Source organism: Stegostoma tigrinum, chromosome 31 (assembly GCF_030684315.1).
Source record: "Stegostoma tigrinum isolate sSteTig4 chromosome 31, sSteTig4.hap1, whole genome shotgun sequence".
Taxonomy (NCBI): domain Eukaryota; kingdom Metazoa; phylum Chordata; class Chondrichthyes; order Orectolobiformes; family Stegostomatidae; genus Stegostoma; species Stegostoma tigrinum.
Window position 1 is genome coordinate 31685575 of NC_081384.1, and position 16786 is coordinate 31702360.

The window sequence follows — 16786 nt, forward strand, 5'->3', positions numbered from 1 at the left end:
TTGATATCTAGCTTTGAACCCTCTGATCTGCCAGGGGATGAAAACATTACAACATTGGACTAATGTCAATCCAGTGGACTGTCTTGCTGTGTTTACTTGTTGGGACAATGTCTATGCAAAAGGGTCTACTACTACTTTGGGGTTATCATTGTTTCCCCTGGGATGCAGCCATTTATATTAAAGAGTAGAGCTGACACTGTGCTCTTCTCATTGGAAGCCTCTACCAAATTACAGGAATTTTCATATTAGGCAGCAATTTTAAACACTAACACTTGAATTTGGCATTGTACATTAACGTTTGAGAACAGCCATCGCCCAAAACCTGCCCCGCCAAAATGTTATCTGCCACTAGCACATTTCAAGTGCCCCTGCTCCACAGTTGTCACTCCCTGGCTTGGTCTTTGCAAAAATCCTTGTCTTGACCTCCTCAGCTCTACAATATACAAATTCAACCTCATCTATAACTCTGAGATAGCAAAGTGTACAGCTGGATGAACACAGCAGGTCAAGCAGCAGAGGAGCAGGAAAGTTGACGTTTCGGGTTGATTCTCCAGCATCTGCAGTTCCTACGATCTCGTCTATAATTCTGCTGTTTGTATTACATTGTGGGGACCTTTTTGAATTCACTTTAGCCTTCCACAAGCTCTCCATTCACAATAAATTCATTCCCAACCCCTCGTTCTTATTTACAGATTTGTCCATGGGTTCTTTAACTCTGCAATCTCTGTAGTGGGGTAGCATGGTGGTTCGGTGGTTAGCACTGCTGCTTCACAGAGCTGGGGACCTGGCCTGATTCCAGCCTGGGCTAACTGTGGAATTTGTGTGTTCGCCCCGTGTCTGCATGGGTTTCCTCTCATAGTCCAAAGATGTGCAGGTTATGTGGATTAGAAATTGTAAATTACCCATTGTGTCCAGGGATATAGAAATGCAGGGTTAAAGGCACAGGGCGAGGGGTGGGCTTGGTGGACTGCTCTTTGGAGAGTTGGACTTGATGGGTTGAATGGTCTACTGCCCTGCTGTATGATCTCTAGTGTCATAGTAGTACGCACCACTCTTCTGGGTCAGAGTAAATTTGTAAATACATAAATTTCACCAGCTTGCTTCACCTTGTGCTTGTAGGACCTACGTTTTTGTCCGTCTTGTTGCACAGATGATACTTTGCAGCTAATTAGCTACTTCAGAAGCCTCATCACTGCCACAAGGTAAAATATGCAGCAACTAACACACAAGCAACAATGAAATGAATGGTCACAACTGTACTAGTCTCTGAGTTTACAGAAGGATATTAATGCATTGGAAGCTTTTCAGGGAATGTTTGTTAGAATAATTCCTGGAATGAGTGGATTATCGAATGAAGAAAGGCTAGGAGTGGATTCTCTGAAGTTTAGAAGAGTTACTTAATTAAAACTGAAGATCCTGAGGGTGATGACCAGATGCACTGAAAAGGATATCTCCCCTGGTGGGAGAATCTTTAACCAGGGGTTATAGTTTAAAAATAAGGGTCATGCTTTTAAGACAGAGATTTTTGTCTTTGAGGGTTGTGAATCTTTGGAATTTCCAGCTGATTTGGCAGCAACTTTTAACTATTTTAAAGGCAGAGGTAAGTAGATTCTTGATTACCAGGGGGTGAAAGATCATTAGGGCAAGCTCTAATGCCAGCTAGCTTCCACACAACTGTAAACCTATATGATGTGCAGCCCAGCTGTATTAAGGATAGTCCGGGACTCTCTTAACTGGACTGTAGGAGATTGAAGGGGGATATAAAGGTTTATAAAATTGAGGGGGCATAGATAAGGTAAACAGCAAAGGTGTTTATTCCTAGGGTGCATGAGCTCAAAACTAGAGGGCATATTTTTAAGGTTATAGGGGAAAGATTTAAAAGGGACCTGAGAGGCAATGTTTTCTCAGAGTGTGGTTTATATGGTCTGCCAGAAGAAGTGCTAAATACAGGTACAGTAATATCTAAAAGATATTTGGATAGGTACACGTATAAGAGGATATGGGCTAAATGCAGACAAATGGGGCTAGCTTAGTTTGGGAAACTTGTTTGGAGTGGATGAGTTGAACCAAAGGGTCTGTTTCTGTGCCATACGACTCTGACTGTATGCAGGAATGTAAAGTTTAGATTAAAATCTCATCAGCTGTGATTTTATTGAATGGTGGAGCAGGCTCGAAGGCCAAGTGCCTACTCCTGTTGTTTGCTCATCTGCGATTTCATCTGAAAAGCGTGTTTGTTTTTGACAAATTCTTAATTATATCCACTGTTTTAATAGAATGGAAAAATTTGACTGTACAGAAGCCTTTTTAGTACATTTTGGAAAATGGAAAATTCATCTCCTGTCAGCTATAGGAAGCCTGGGTTACAGAAGCCAGCAGTTCAAGGTTAATATAGAAGCAGTTTCAGGAATGTCTTTCGAAGTCGTCTTGAAGCCTGTGTCAGTTACAGCCGCACAATACTAAACAAACAAAGTACGTGGTTAGATTCCTGGTGTCACTGTATTGATAATGTTGTCAAGGGTCAATAATTGTCTGAGATCACCAGAAATGTGTTGGAACTCGTGATGTTATCTTTTTCTGTGATATCCTCATTATGGAATATCCTAATCAAAGTATTAGAGGTGTTGCTAGAACATTTTAGAACATGAGAAGCTAGACGTTTTGCTAAAACTATACAAGGCACTAGTTAGGCCATAACCAGAATACAGTGATAGTGGGAACTGCAGATGCTGGAGAATCCAAGATAACAAAGTGTGAAGCTGGATGAACACAGCAGGCCAAGCAGCATCTCAGGAGCACAAAAGGTGACATTTCTGGCCCAGACCCTTCAATACAGTGAACAGTTTTGGGCACCTTTTTTATCTAAGGAGAGATGTGTTAACATTGGAGAAAGACCAGCAAAGATTCACTGGGCTGATACCAGATGTGGAGGAATTATCTTATGAGGTGAGGCTGAGTAGATTGGGCCTGTACTCGATGTAACATAAAATGAGGGGTGACCTTATTGAAGCACACAAAATTCTTAAATGACTTGACATGATAGATGCAGAAAGGTTGTTTCTCATTATGGGAGAGACTCTAGGACCTAGGACCAGGGACCATAGTCACAGAGTAAAGGGTCATACATTTAAGACAGATAAGGAATTTCTTTTGAATCTATAGTGAATCCACAGAATTCTCAACTGCAGAGGGCTGTTGAGGCTGGGTCATTTAGCATATTCAAGGCTGAGGTAGGCCAATTGTTAATCAGTAAGGGAAAGGTTATGGAGGAAAGGCAGGAAAGTGGAACTGAGGATTAGCCGATCTGCCATGATCTTATTGAATAGCAGAGCAGACTTGATGGGTTAAACAGTGTAGGTTTTTTTTCCCCCTCATGTCTTAGTTTTGTGGTCTTCTATGTATCCGTCTTGCCTTGTTGCTATTGAAGCCTATGGCTTAGGAGAACATGGCAGAAAATTTGAGGGGGAAGGGGAATATAAATATTGCAGCATGTCAAAGTAGTGCTGTACCCAGGTCTGAAGGTTAAAACTTGGTCAGTAACACTTTGCCTCTGCTCACAAGATTCTGGGTCTCCAGATCACACAAATCAAAGCTGCTGTGCAGTACTGAAGAACTGCTGCATCTAGGGTATGATGTTAAAAACAAGGCTCCATCTTTCTACTTGAAAATCCCAATTTTGAAGACACATGCTTTATTCTCACCTTTTATCCTGCAGTCAACACTAAAAAGAACTTCTGTGAATATTAAGTATTGTACTGGCATAATGGAGCCAACAGATTAGAATCCATGCAGATGCAAGTTGGCAAAACTGGTACTAGGGCAGGTACAAATATCGTCCACTTCAAAGAAAAAATCCACATCATTGTTGTGCTAGTCTTTTGGCATATGATTAGTGTATTTACATAAAATACAGAAAAAAACTAACCACACAATCTTTTTTGTTCTGTCTCTCTCTGTCTCTCTCTCTCACTTGTGCACACAGCACAGGATTACTTACAGCTTCAAGATCCTGCACTTTGTGTTTCCATCATTGTAACGGTTAGGAAGCACTGCCCAAAATGAATGCAACAAGCAGCAGAGAAGAGAATGACCAAGTAATCTGCAGTGCAAACCAGTTGGCTGCAGTGTGCCTGGTCTATGAGGTGGGGGGAAAAAATGCTGTGGCTGTCTACCATGGAGACTAATTGTCAATATCTTAGTGACAGAGAATAGTCACTAAGCAGGGATGTTCCTGCACCTGTGAATTGTGCATTATGGGGATTTTAAAAAACACCTATCAGGGAATGAAATCACAATCGTACAATTGATTTTTTTTTGCTGAAAGCCTGGACTGGTCTTGAAACAAACATTTTGTGACTGAGGGTAGACGTGAGAGTCACAGATAACAGGTTTACATTACCTCTTTGATAGAGACAAAATTGTCATGTGGCATATTTCAAGATAGTGACCGATTTCAAAAGGAGAAAGCACTTGGATTCATGCAGCTTAGGCTCTTTGCAAAACTTCAGGATTTCTCAACGACGTTTATGTGTCAGCGAATTACTTGTTTTAAATATAGACACTTCTGTCATCTAGGAAAAGTTTATTCTGCACAAACATTGTCATTGTCAGTTTATGTGCAGGGAGGTTCCACAGTATTGCTAATCACGTAGAAACGAACGTGCATGGTTACTTAGAACCATCTTGAGAAAGAGCTGCTGCGCAGCTGAACAGAAACTGGGTCAGGCATGTATTATTATAATAAGGCTTCAGCAAAGCAAGGGATCTTACACCTCCACCAAACCACATCTTGCTGCACCACCCTCTGTCGCAGACCACACCATTCTTGATGGCTTTGAGACCTAAGAGTAGCAGCCTCTTTTGTTTTTAAAATTGTGACATAAAACCATGTACAATTGTTATGCCACTGATTCCTTTTAAGAATATTGCAGAGAAATTGAATTCTACTGTATGATTAGCCTGTGATGGATGAAGCAAATATCCTCTTTAGAGCCATGACACTGTGTGTACCTTACAGGAGAGCAGTATTTAAGAGGTGGTTGGTTTTGCAACTTCACATTATTTCACTTGATGTTTTGCAATGGAGGGATTTTTGGCTAATTAATATTATGACATGAACATTCCTTGCGTGGCTATAACCGTGGGTTGGGGTGGACTGATACGGCTGCAGGGATTCATACTTTTACATCCCTTACAATGACTGCATTGGGACAAATATTCCCCACAGTATGTCAAGCTTGACTTTAGAACCAGAACTTGGTAACACTCTCTGCTGTGTATTTCACTAACCTGATTGGACCTTTTGATTTAATTAACAAAAACATAGTATTAAAACTCACAAACATTAATGATTAGCCAAACTGAGGTTCCAGACTTAATACATTAACTTACTGCTGGATGTAAATGCTGCAACTCCCTCCCTAACAGCACTGTGGGCTTACCTACAGTACTGAATTATAATGATTCAGGAAAGTGGTTTGCCACCTTCTACTGGACATCAGGACCATAAGATTGAGAAACAACTTGAGGCCTTTTGGTCCATCATGTCTGTTCCGCCATTCAATCAAGGTTAATAGGTTTCTCAACATCATTGTCCTACCTTCTTCCTGTAACGTTTGATCCCTTCCCTGATCAAGAAGCTATCTATCTCTATCTTGTGTACCTCAATGACTAGACTTCCACAGCCCTCTGTGGTAATGAGTTCCACAGATTCACCACCCTCTGGCTGAAGAAATTCTCCATCATTTCCATTCTAACAGGTCATCTCTTCACTCCAAGGCTATGCCCTCAGGCCCTAATCTCTCCTACTAGTGGAAACATCATCTTTGTTTCCACTCTGTCCAGGCCTCTCAGTATTCTGTTTGTTTCAATGAGATCCCTACATCTTTCTAAACTCCACTCAGTACAGACCCAGAGTCTTCAGCCACTCTCGTGTGACAAGCCTTTTCATTCCTGAGATAATTCTTGTGGAAACTGCTTACAATATTCCAAATTTGGTCTGATCAGAGCCTTGTACTATCTTACTAGTACAAGGCTGCTCTTGCATTCTAGTCCTCTTGAAATGAATGATAACATTGCATTTGTCTTCCTAACTGCCAACTGAACCTGCATGTTAACTGTAAAAGAAGCCTGAACTAGACTTCCAAGTTCTGTTTGTGCTTCAGACTACCAAAGCTTTTCCCCGCTTAGAAAATAGCCCATGCCTTTATTCTTTCTATCTAAGCATGTAACTCTCACTTTCCCACATTTTGTTCTGTCTGCTACTTCTTTACCCACTCTTCTAGTCGAAGTCCTTCTGCAGTTTTCCCACTCCCTCAACACTGTCTGTCCCTCCACCTATCTTTGTGCTATCTGCAAAATTTAGCAACAATGCCCACAGTTCCTTTGTTTATGTATAATGTGTTGTGGTCTCAACATTGATCCCCACAGAACTCCACTAGTCACCCGCTGCCATGTTGAGAAAGACCAATTTATCCCCACTCAATACCTTCTGCCAGTCAGCCAATCACCTATCCATGCCAATATTTTGCTCCTTGTACCATTGGCTCTCATCTTGTGTGGCACCTTGTCAAAGGCCTTCTGGAAATCCAAACAGATCACATCCGTTGGTTCATCTTTATGTAACTTGCTTGTCAACACCTCAAAGAATTGTAACAGGCTTGTCAGGCATAACTTCTCCTTGATGAAGTTGTGCTGACTGAGCCCTATTTTAGTTTTTTTAAAAAAACTTTCTGGTAAGATGGCAGTGGAGTAGAGATTAATCTGTCCACTTTTTGTTGCATTTCTTTTCTTCCTCTTGCTTCTCTCTCTTTTTCTTTTTATTTTACATGCATCTTGTTGAAGAGTTAGGTCATGGTGACAACATCAGAGGCAGCAAATAGGCACAGCACAAGACTGGAGGAGTTGGTGGTGAGTTTTGGTTCCCAGTGGTTTCCGGATCATCGAGGCGGTCCTAGCGCTGACTCATGGCTGCTGCAGTAGAGGTGAGTTTGTGTTCCCTGCGGCATCTGTGTCCAGTGCAGATTCATGGGGCTGAGCCGAGTTTGGTCTGATGCATTGCCTACTGGTATCTGCATTGGCAAGGTCCAGCAGGGATTCATAGTGGTGAGGGCATTGGTGGAGGAAAGATGGTGATTTTCATTCCAGTGGCACAGCAAAGGGGACTCGTACATGACCATGGCGTAGCACTTAAGAAGGAGGACTTTAAAGTTTCTTTATTCTTTTAATTACTTCAGTTTTTCTGTGATTTGGTTTGTTTTTCTTTCCTGAGATGGCACCAGAGAGTTGCAACGCTATACAACACTTTTTTTTCCACTGTATATGCACGTGACCATAAATCAAACCAGTCAAATCAAAACAATGCACTTCCAAGTACTCTGCAATCTTACCCTTAACAATGGACTCTCAATCTTACCCATGAAGAAATCAAGCTAACTGAGCTATAATTTCCTGTCTTCTGCCTCCCTACCTTCTAAACAGGGGTGTTACAATAGCCAATTTTCAGTCCTCAGGGACCCTCCTGAACTCCAGAGATTCCTGAAAGATCACCACCAAAGCCGCTACTATCTCCTTCAGAACTCTGGGGTGTAGTTTGTATGATCTGGGTACTTTATCCACCTTAAGACCCTTTGTCTTTCCCAGCACCTTCTCCTTAGTGACGCTCACTACACACATGGCTGCGCCCTGACTCTCATGAATACTGCCTTTGCCAGCAACACCTGCATGGCAAAACTAAACTTAGAAAAGGTTACGATTGATAAAGCTCAGATAGACTGCAACTTGTATTTTAGTGTAATTAAAGAGTGGACCAGCAGGCATGTGTTGGATGTGAGGAACAATTGTTTCCATTTTGCATTGTCTCATTCAGCAACCTGCCATCTCCCATATTGCTATTCATCAGGAGTGGGTCTAATTGTTTGTTAGCCAGTCAAATCAAAAGGAAATCTAGTGGGAAAGTTTTCAGAATTGGAAGATCACTAGAATATCTCTTAATTTGTGTTGAATTAATCATGAAACAGCTGCAAACAATAATGTGCTGCCATTCCCTGTCCATTTTCCTGGTGCTGCCACTCCTGAGCGAAACCTGCTTGAGGCTTGATTGATTGCTAGTGAGTTAGGATCTTGAATAGACTCCCGGGAAGGATGATGGAAGCAGATTAAAACAGTAACTTTCAAAAGAGAATTAAGCACATATTTGTAAAGAAGACATGTATGGGAAACGGGGAATAGCAAGGAAATAGGATTAATCAGAAAGCTGGCACAAGCGTGGGCACATTGCATTAAGCAGACTCCTGTAAGATTTTTGCAGCTGAGAAAAATAAATCAGTACTGCTTCAGCCAGACCCAATTATTTGAATTAAGCCGTCACTAAATAAAGCAAGGCTGATTTAAGCACAAGTTTAAAAACGTTTGTTTTGAAAATGTGCTGAACGACAACTCACAGGAGAATTGTGCTGCTTTGAGAAGCTGAAGAGTGAGTGGGAGTGAAGCAAACAGGTAGAATAAGAGTGTTAGGCTTCAAGAATGAACTATTGTGGGATCATTGCCATCTGGCCCTGGAATTTACCCCCGCTGCATTTACCGCAAGGATATTCACTGTAGAATCAGACTCTTCAAACCCTGAACATGTGGCATTAGTAACAAGACTACTTTGCTTAATGCATGGTCTTTTGGTGCATGTGGCTGCTGTAAATAGAAACAAACCAAGATGCTTGTATCACTGATGACTGCTTTTATGTTACTTTGTTGAATTCACTGCCTGATGGCCTGAACATTACAACAGCCTCAAATTTACAAATTTCTGAACCATTCCCAAAACAGGAGAAAGACTCCAGCTATCCACATTCCTCAGCAGCTGTCCAGAAACAAATTCACTCAATCTAAGAACAACCAGACAAATGAAAGTGAAGGGAAAACATCTGTCACTACACTGTTTACATGGATAGCTCTTCAAATAATACAATTTGTTAAATATCAAATTATTTTCACATCCTTCCTTTGAACAAGAGACAGTTTTAAACTTAGTAACCCACTGAAACCACTGTAAAGATTAATGCTACAGTAGACTTTGCACCTGCTGTGGTTAATATTTCAGCTTCTGATGCTTATTGACTTGCATTCTTGATTTTTTTTTCCTCTTAGTGCAACATATACAGCTGATCTTGATTTGTTGACTTGATACATAATAGTATTTATTGATGAGGAAGGGCAGTATGTACATAGTACTAATGAAGTGTGAACAGTGGTTCAGTAAGTAGCATTCTCAGTTATAGTCATACAACCCATTTCATCCAACCAGTCCATACTGAACATAATCCCAAACTAAACTAGCCCCATCTGCCTGCTCCTGGCCCATTTCCCTCCAAACCTCTCCTGTTCGTGTATGCATCCAAATGTCTTTTAAACATTGTAATTGTACCCACATCCACCACTTCATCTGGAAGTTCATTCCACACGTGAACCAAGCTCTGTGTAAAACAAAAAAACCTGTCACTCATGTCTTTTTTAAATCTCTCTCCTGTCACCTTAAAAATGTGTCCCCTAGTCTTGAAATTCCCCATCTTAGGGAAAAGACAACTGCCATCATTTCTCTCTATACCCCTCATTGTCTTAAACTTTTGTCAGGTCACTGCTCAACCTCCTTGAGCACAAAATGCAGACAGTCATACTTAACAGAGACTTGTGTATGATTTTATGGCTGAGATAAATGATTAGAAATGCACAAGCTGCCTTGTTGGAGGTATTATTTTTGAGTTGAGATGTTAGACTGTGGCCCTGTATTTCCATCTCTCAATCTCATATCATTATTTTGAAAAAGTGCAGAGTTCTCCTGGTGTCTCGGCCAATGTTTATCCCTCAGCTATACCTCCTCTGTCTCTGGTCATTATCGCACTGTGGGATTGTCCTTTCTAAAAAAAAATTGCTGCATGTGTTACCTCCATTTCAACAATGAATAAATTTCCAGAATTATTTAATTGGCTGCACAGTGCTTTTGGACATTCTGTGCGACATCCTCCATGTAAAAACACTGGCAGGCAAGATTAGGGTGAATCCTAAGATATTCTACATATAATTCAAGGGAAAATGAATAACTGGGGAAGAATAGGGATCGAACAGGCAATCTGTGCATGAAGCTGGAGGACGTTGGTAGTGTTGAATGAATACTTCACATCTGTCTTTACTCAGAAAGAGGAGAATGCAAGTACAGAATTTGAGAAGATGGACTGTGACACTCTTGAACAGATTAGTACAAGAAGCAAGGAGGTATTGGGTTTTCTGGTGGATTTTAAAAATGAACCAGTCCCCAGGTTTAGATGAGTTGAATCCCAGCCAGCTGTGGGCGATGAGGGAAGAAATTAAAGGCCCTCACCCAAATGTTTCAATTATCTCTGGCCACAGGGAAGGTGTGAGGGGACTGGAGGACAGCCATTGTGGTTCCACTTTACAATGAGGGTGGTCGAGCAAGACCAGGAAGCTATAGATAGTGGGCCTAACATTTGTGGTAGGGAAACTATTGGGGAAAATAGTGAAGGAGAAATTAATCTCCATTTAGAGAGGCAAGGTATGATTAAGTATGGTCAGCATGACTTTCAGAGGGAGCTTATGCCTAACAAATCTGATGAAATTTTTCAAGGTGGTGACCACATGTTTAGGTGAGGGTGGGTCTGTTGATGTAGTTTTATATGGATTTCAGCAAGGCCTTTGACAAGGTCCCACGTGGAAAACTGATAGAAGATAAAAGCTCATGGAATCCAGGATAATTTGGCAAGAGGCAGAGGGTTCTGGTAGATGGCTGTTTGTGAGACTGGAGCCCGGTGTGCAGTAGTGCACAACAGTGATGAGTGCTGGTCCCTCGTTGTTTTTGATCTTCACAAATGAAGCAAATGAGAATGTTGGGGTAGGGGTGGGGAATGATAAGTAAATTTAAAGACGGCACAACAATTGGCTTGATGATTGACAGAGGGCAGCAAATTCTGGGGATAGGAAAAGATTGGTCAGATGGGTAGATCAGTGAGAGCTAAGATTTAATCCTGATAAATGTGAAGAAGGAACAAAGGAGTCCTCATTAATGGCAGGACGCTATGAAACGCAGGAACAGAATGATCTTGGGGTGCTTATCCACAGATTCCTGAAGGTGGCAAGACAGGTTAATTGGGTAGTTAAGAAGAAATATAGGATGCTTGCCTTTATCAGTTGTGGCATAGATTATAAGAGCGAGGAGGTTATGTAGGAGCTGTACGCACCTTTGGTTAGGCCAGTGCGAGAGTGCTGTTTATAGTTCTGGTCACCTATAGAAAGCATGAGATTGTGCTGAAGAGGGTGGAGAGGAGATTCACCAGGATGTTGCCTGGGATGTGGCAATTCAGTTAAGAGAGACTACATGAGCTCAGGATTTTTTTCTATGGAACATAAAAGGTTGAAGGGGATCCTGATAGAGGTATAAAAGATTATAAGGTGATAGGGTGAACAGAAGGGTCACTAACAAGAGGGCAAAATTATAACGTGAAAGACGAGGTTAAGTGGGGATTCGAAGTAAATCTTTTTCACCCAGAGGATGGTGGAACGCACTGCATAGGGGAGTAGTTGAGGCAGGAAACCTCTCAACCTGTTTTTTAAAAAAAGTACTTGGAGGAGCACCTGAAGTGTCATAACATTCCAGACAGAGGTAGTGGAGAAAAGTGGGATATTCTAACTAGTACTGTATTTTTGATAGTACAGGCATGATGGTCTGAAAGGCATTTTCTGAATTGTATGATTCTATGTGTGTTCTGAAAGGTACTACATCATTGCAAGTGTTTTGTTTCCCTTTTTACTGTTTTCAGAATGACTGCAGTGCCGTAAATTAGATCTTTTTTTTGCTAAATACAGGGCTAGTCTGAGTTAAGTGTGACCTTCATTTGGTTGCAAGCTATCTGCCTACTAAGCATCTGATTGGCTTTCAATGTTCCCACCCCATGTTCATGTTTTTCAGCTACTGAGGCATGCCTTTACTGGAAACAGTCATTTTAAGAGGGAAATCCACTCCTTAAGAAAAGCACTTTAGCTGCTCAATAGCAAAGAAAGAGTTCAAGATAAAAGCCAGAATTGGATTTATATTGACATCAGGAGATTCCAAGCAATTTACAGCCAGTGAAGTATTTTTGAAGTGCAGCCATTGTTGTAATGCTATTGTTTGTATATCACAAATTATTAAATAATCTGCTTCAGCAATGTTAAGGGATATATATTGGGAAAAAGACTAAGGAAATCTCTCTTCCAGAATGCGCATTATATATTTATGACTGAGCATCAGCAGTGGAGGCTTGTGGATGTGATGTCAATCAAGCAGGCTTCTTTGTTCTGGATGGTGTCAAGCTTCTTAAGTGTTGTTAGAATGGCACCCACCCAGGTGAGGTGAGGAGTATTGTGCTTTGTTGATAATGGACAGGCTTTGGGGAGTCAGGAGGTGAGTTACTCACTACAGTATTCCAAGACTTTGACTTGCCTTGTAGTTAATATATTTATATGCTGAGTCCATTTGGACCTGAAACAATCCTTGTCCAAATGCAAACATTATCCAGGCTTGGGCTGGAATGTGACAAGTAAGATTCACACCACAGAAATGCTATGCAATGACCAATAAGAGAGAAATCTAGCCCTCACCCCTTGATATTCAATAGCATTGTCATCACTGAATTCCCCCACTATCAACATCCTAGGGATGACCATTGACCAGAAACTAAACTGGACTCACCAATGGCTACATGAGTAGGTCAGAAGTTAGGAATATTGAAGCAAGTAAGTCATCTCCTGACTCCCAAAGCCTGTCCACTATTTGCAAGGCACAAGTCAAGAGTATAATGGAGTACTCCCCACTTACTTGGATGGGTGCAGCTCTGACAACACTCAAGAAGGTTGACACCATCCGGGTTAAAGCATCACATTTGATTGCCGCAGTATCCACTCCCTCTACCACTGACTCTTGTTAGCAGCAGTGTGTACTATCTACAAGATGCACTATAGAAACTCACCAAAAAGCCTTCAAAAGCACTTGTGAAACCCACAGCAATTTCTATCCAGATGATGAAGGCAGCAGGTACATGGGAACACTACCACCTGGAATTCCCCTCCAAGCCACTCACCATCCTGACTTGGACATATATGGCTGTTCCTTCAAAATCATGGAATTCCCTCTCTACTGGCACTGTGGATGTGCCTACAAATGTACAACAGTTTGAGAAGGTGGTAATGAGCTGCCTTCTTGAAGAGAACTAGGGACAGGCAATAAATGCTGACCTGGCCAGCAATTCCACATCCCACAAGTGAATAAAAATAAAACTTGGGCATAGCCAGCTGTGCCTTGCTCAATTTCAGGCTTGGACACAGCCCACTTATAAAGAAGTGAAGGCCTGTTGTCCACTTAGTTCTACCTCTGAAGAAATTCATTAGGATAATGTTTATTCATCAGTACTCTCTTATCAATGCCACAGAAAGCTCCAGAATATAACCCTGATCAAGGATTTTCCATTGAATGTAACATAACTATGGTACAGCTCCAAAGTTGTCTCCTGTTTCAAATAAATGGGGAATTGCTGTTGTACTTGGCCAAGCATTTTCAGTTATAACAATGCATGTCACACAGGCTGTTTCCGAACATCAAAACTGCCACAGATGCTCAATCATATTGTTTCACCTTTACACTGAACAATGCATTGATATTTATATGATAATTGCAAATGAAGTTGTAATCTGTGGTTGTCAAAGAGAGATTAACAGGTCCAAATGTGAATTGTCACTTCTAAAATGAAATCTCAATCCAGAAGCACACATTAAACTGCTTAAATGCAATTTTAGGAGAGAAATAGTGAGCAGACAAAGGCACTTACTAAAAACATGTTACTGTAGGATGAAAATGGAGAATCAGCAAACTTGACATATGTCACTTGTTATCATTAAAAACATAACTGGGGTTAACTCATGTAATAACATCGGTGTAATTAAAATTGAGGTGTGATAAAGTTACAACACAGGCTACAGACATGCTAAACCATGCTTTCATGCTTTCAACCATGCTAAGCAACCCCACATCCAGTTCAGCAATTGAAACTCCAAAAGACTTGGTAATGAATGGTGGACTCAAGAAATTTGAGGAACGAGTATTGTCTTTTTAGCTTCATCTATCAAGATGGAACCCATTATTTCTGAAAATCACCCCTAGCAGAGTGATGTGGTAATTACACTGCCTATTTTTCTTTTCGGGCTCTGAATCAGTAACGATATCCCCAACAGGGCCATCTGCTCTATCGCACAGTAAAGGATATATGTGAATTTGATGCTTAAACCTGAAAGGGACACGTTCATAGTGTCTAGTAAAGTCTAATGTAGTCATTCAAATGCAAATGACCTTGCCAATGATTCATGGCTGCACTTCTACAAGAGGCCTTTGAGGTGCTGGGTGTGGCGGGGGTGTTCGGAGGCCAAGCAGGGAGGCTAGGAAAGAGGTTATGGTTAAAATCAGATGCATTCGACTCTTACATACCTTCCAGTACCTGGCATATTCTGGTAGTAGAGGGGAAATAATGTCCTTAATTGGCCAACAGTATGCCTCAAAGATGGGTGGGATAATGAGTACCTGAGTCACCCCTTGACTTAGGAGACTGCATTGAGAGTAGGGAGTCGAGATCCAGCAGAGGCAGTGGGATGTGGAATTGCTGGCCAGATCAGCATTTATTGCCTGTCCCTAGTTCTCTTTGAGAAGGTGGTAATGAGCTGCCTCCTTGAACTGTTGTGCTTATTGTAGGCACATCAACAGTGCCAGTAAAGAGGGAATTCCATGATTTTGAAGGACCAGAGGCTAGATCCAGCCATTAGATGTCATGTGCAGTCTCCCTAGCCTTGCCAAACATTAGTAAGCCAGAACAGTTTTTATAATGGTCATTTTATGGCTACCATTGCAATCACTCATTTTTTGTTTCAGATTGTATTCAATGCGTTAACTTTGAATTCCCTATCTGCCAGACTGAATGCTGAACGCAGAGGCTGGATTTTTCTTGCTAAAGATAGAAATGGAAGGTTCCACTAATCGCACAGTTGTGAACTTTCTTTCAGCTCCATGCTGTCTGGGAATGCAGTTTCATGGAGACAGATCTGGTGTCTCCTTGAGTTGCTTTCCTGAACCACTGCAGCCTTTGAAGGGTAGGTACACCCACCGTGCTGTTAGGCAGGGTGTCCTAGGATTTTAAGCAAGTGACAGAAAATGAGTGGCGACATAGTCAAATTGGTCTTTGGCTTGGAGGGGAACTTGCAGACAGTTATGTTCCTATGTATTTGCTACCCTCCTCTAACCCAGTGGTAGAGGTCATGGGTTTGAAAGGAATTTCTGAAAGACCCCAGGTTGTGTTCCTGAACAACACTCCTTTCTTTCCAGTTGACACTGTCTTAGAGTCATAGGCATTGAACAGATCCTCTGGTCCAACTAATCCACACTGACCATGTTCCTAAACTAAACTAGTCTCTGACACCTGCATTTGGCTCCTATTCCTTTTGTTTTCATGTACTTATCCAAATGTCTTTTAAATGTTGTAACTGTATCTGCATCCATCACTTCCTCTAGCTGTTCATTTCACACACAAACCACTCTGTTTTAAAATAAAATGTTGCCCATTATGTCCTTTTTTAAATCTTTCTCCTCTCACCTTAAAAAATATGCCTCTGGCTTTGAACTCCTCACTCAATGGAAAAGACCCTTACTGTTCACTTTATTTATGTCCCTCCAGATTTTATAAACCTCTTTGTGGTCACCCCTCAACTCCTACACTCCAGTGGGGGGGAAAAAATGTCCCAGCCTATCCACTCTATTTTTAAAACTCTGTTCTTGGCAAAACTCTGGTAATATCTTTCCTGAACGTTGTCCAACTTAATAATGTCCTTCCTACAACAAGGTGACCAGAACTGCATACGGTACTCGAGAAAAGGCCTCATCAATGTCCTATGCAACCTCAATATGACATCGCATCTACTATGCTGAGGGGTCTGAGCAATGAAGGTAAGCTACCTTTAACCACCCTGTTTACCTGTGATTTAAATTTCAAAGAATTATGTATCTGAACCCCTAAGTCCCTGTTCTATAACACTATCCAGGGCTCTAACATTAATTGTACAAGTCCGGTTCTTTTGTTTGTTTTACCAAAATGCAAAATCGACTCCATTGCCATTCCTCAGCCCATTGACCCAATTGCTTCTTTCAAATGTAATCTCAACTTGCCCATCTGTCATCTTGAGCTTCCTACTTTCCCACTTTGCAGTGCACTCAGAGTTCTGAATAGCAGTCTCACAAATGTAACTGCTCCGTGTAGTGTTTGCATTGAAGACAGTTTGTGTAACAGCTTGCTACTGATATTAAAGGGGTCAGTATCAGTTGGTTCACGTTAAATTTAGGGAGGAAGTAAAAGCTTTCCTTCTTAAAATTATAGATTGATAATTGGCCTAAGCTTAAAGAACTATATATACAAGTATTCGTGCAATTCTAGTTCCTCAAAAATTATGACACTTTTTATTTCAAAAATATATTTTAAAAATCTCTGTATATATACATTGTCAGAAATCTGGATGTGAGTTTGCTCGCTGAGCTGGAAGGTTCGTTTTCGGACGTTGCGTCACCATTATTTTTATTTGAAAAAATATACTTTATTCATAGAATGTACAAAAGAAACATTTATACACCTACCCTGTCATGCAAGCCGCTCCGGGTTACCCAGGGGGTACGTACACCAACTAAAGGAAAAAAAACAAACAAAGAAGAAGAAAAAAA

The 16786-nt window shown here is 41.2% G+C and overlaps 1 protein-coding gene and 1 pseudogene across 3 annotated transcripts in view; both read left to right on the plus strand.

Moving 5' to 3' along the window:
* LOC132206135 (basic proline-rich protein-like) overlaps nucleotides 1-2460 on the plus strand; it is a 36716-nt pseudogene extending 34256 nt beyond the window's left edge.
* LOC125466241 (rho GTPase-activating protein 12) overlaps nucleotides 1-16786 on the plus strand; it is a 212064-nt gene that overhangs the window by 23948 nt on the left and 171330 nt on the right. For 2 of the 3 annotated variants that reach the window (XM_048560516.2, XM_048560517.2), the window contains exons 2-3: nucleotides 6841-6980; nucleotides 15918-16021. The exons of the other annotated variant lie outside the window; for it this stretch is intronic. The gene's annotated coding sequence lies outside the window, so the exon portion shown is untranslated. The remainder of the gene's footprint in view (nucleotides 1-6840; nucleotides 6981-15917; nucleotides 16022-16786) is intronic. 3 annotated transcript variants of the gene reach the window in all.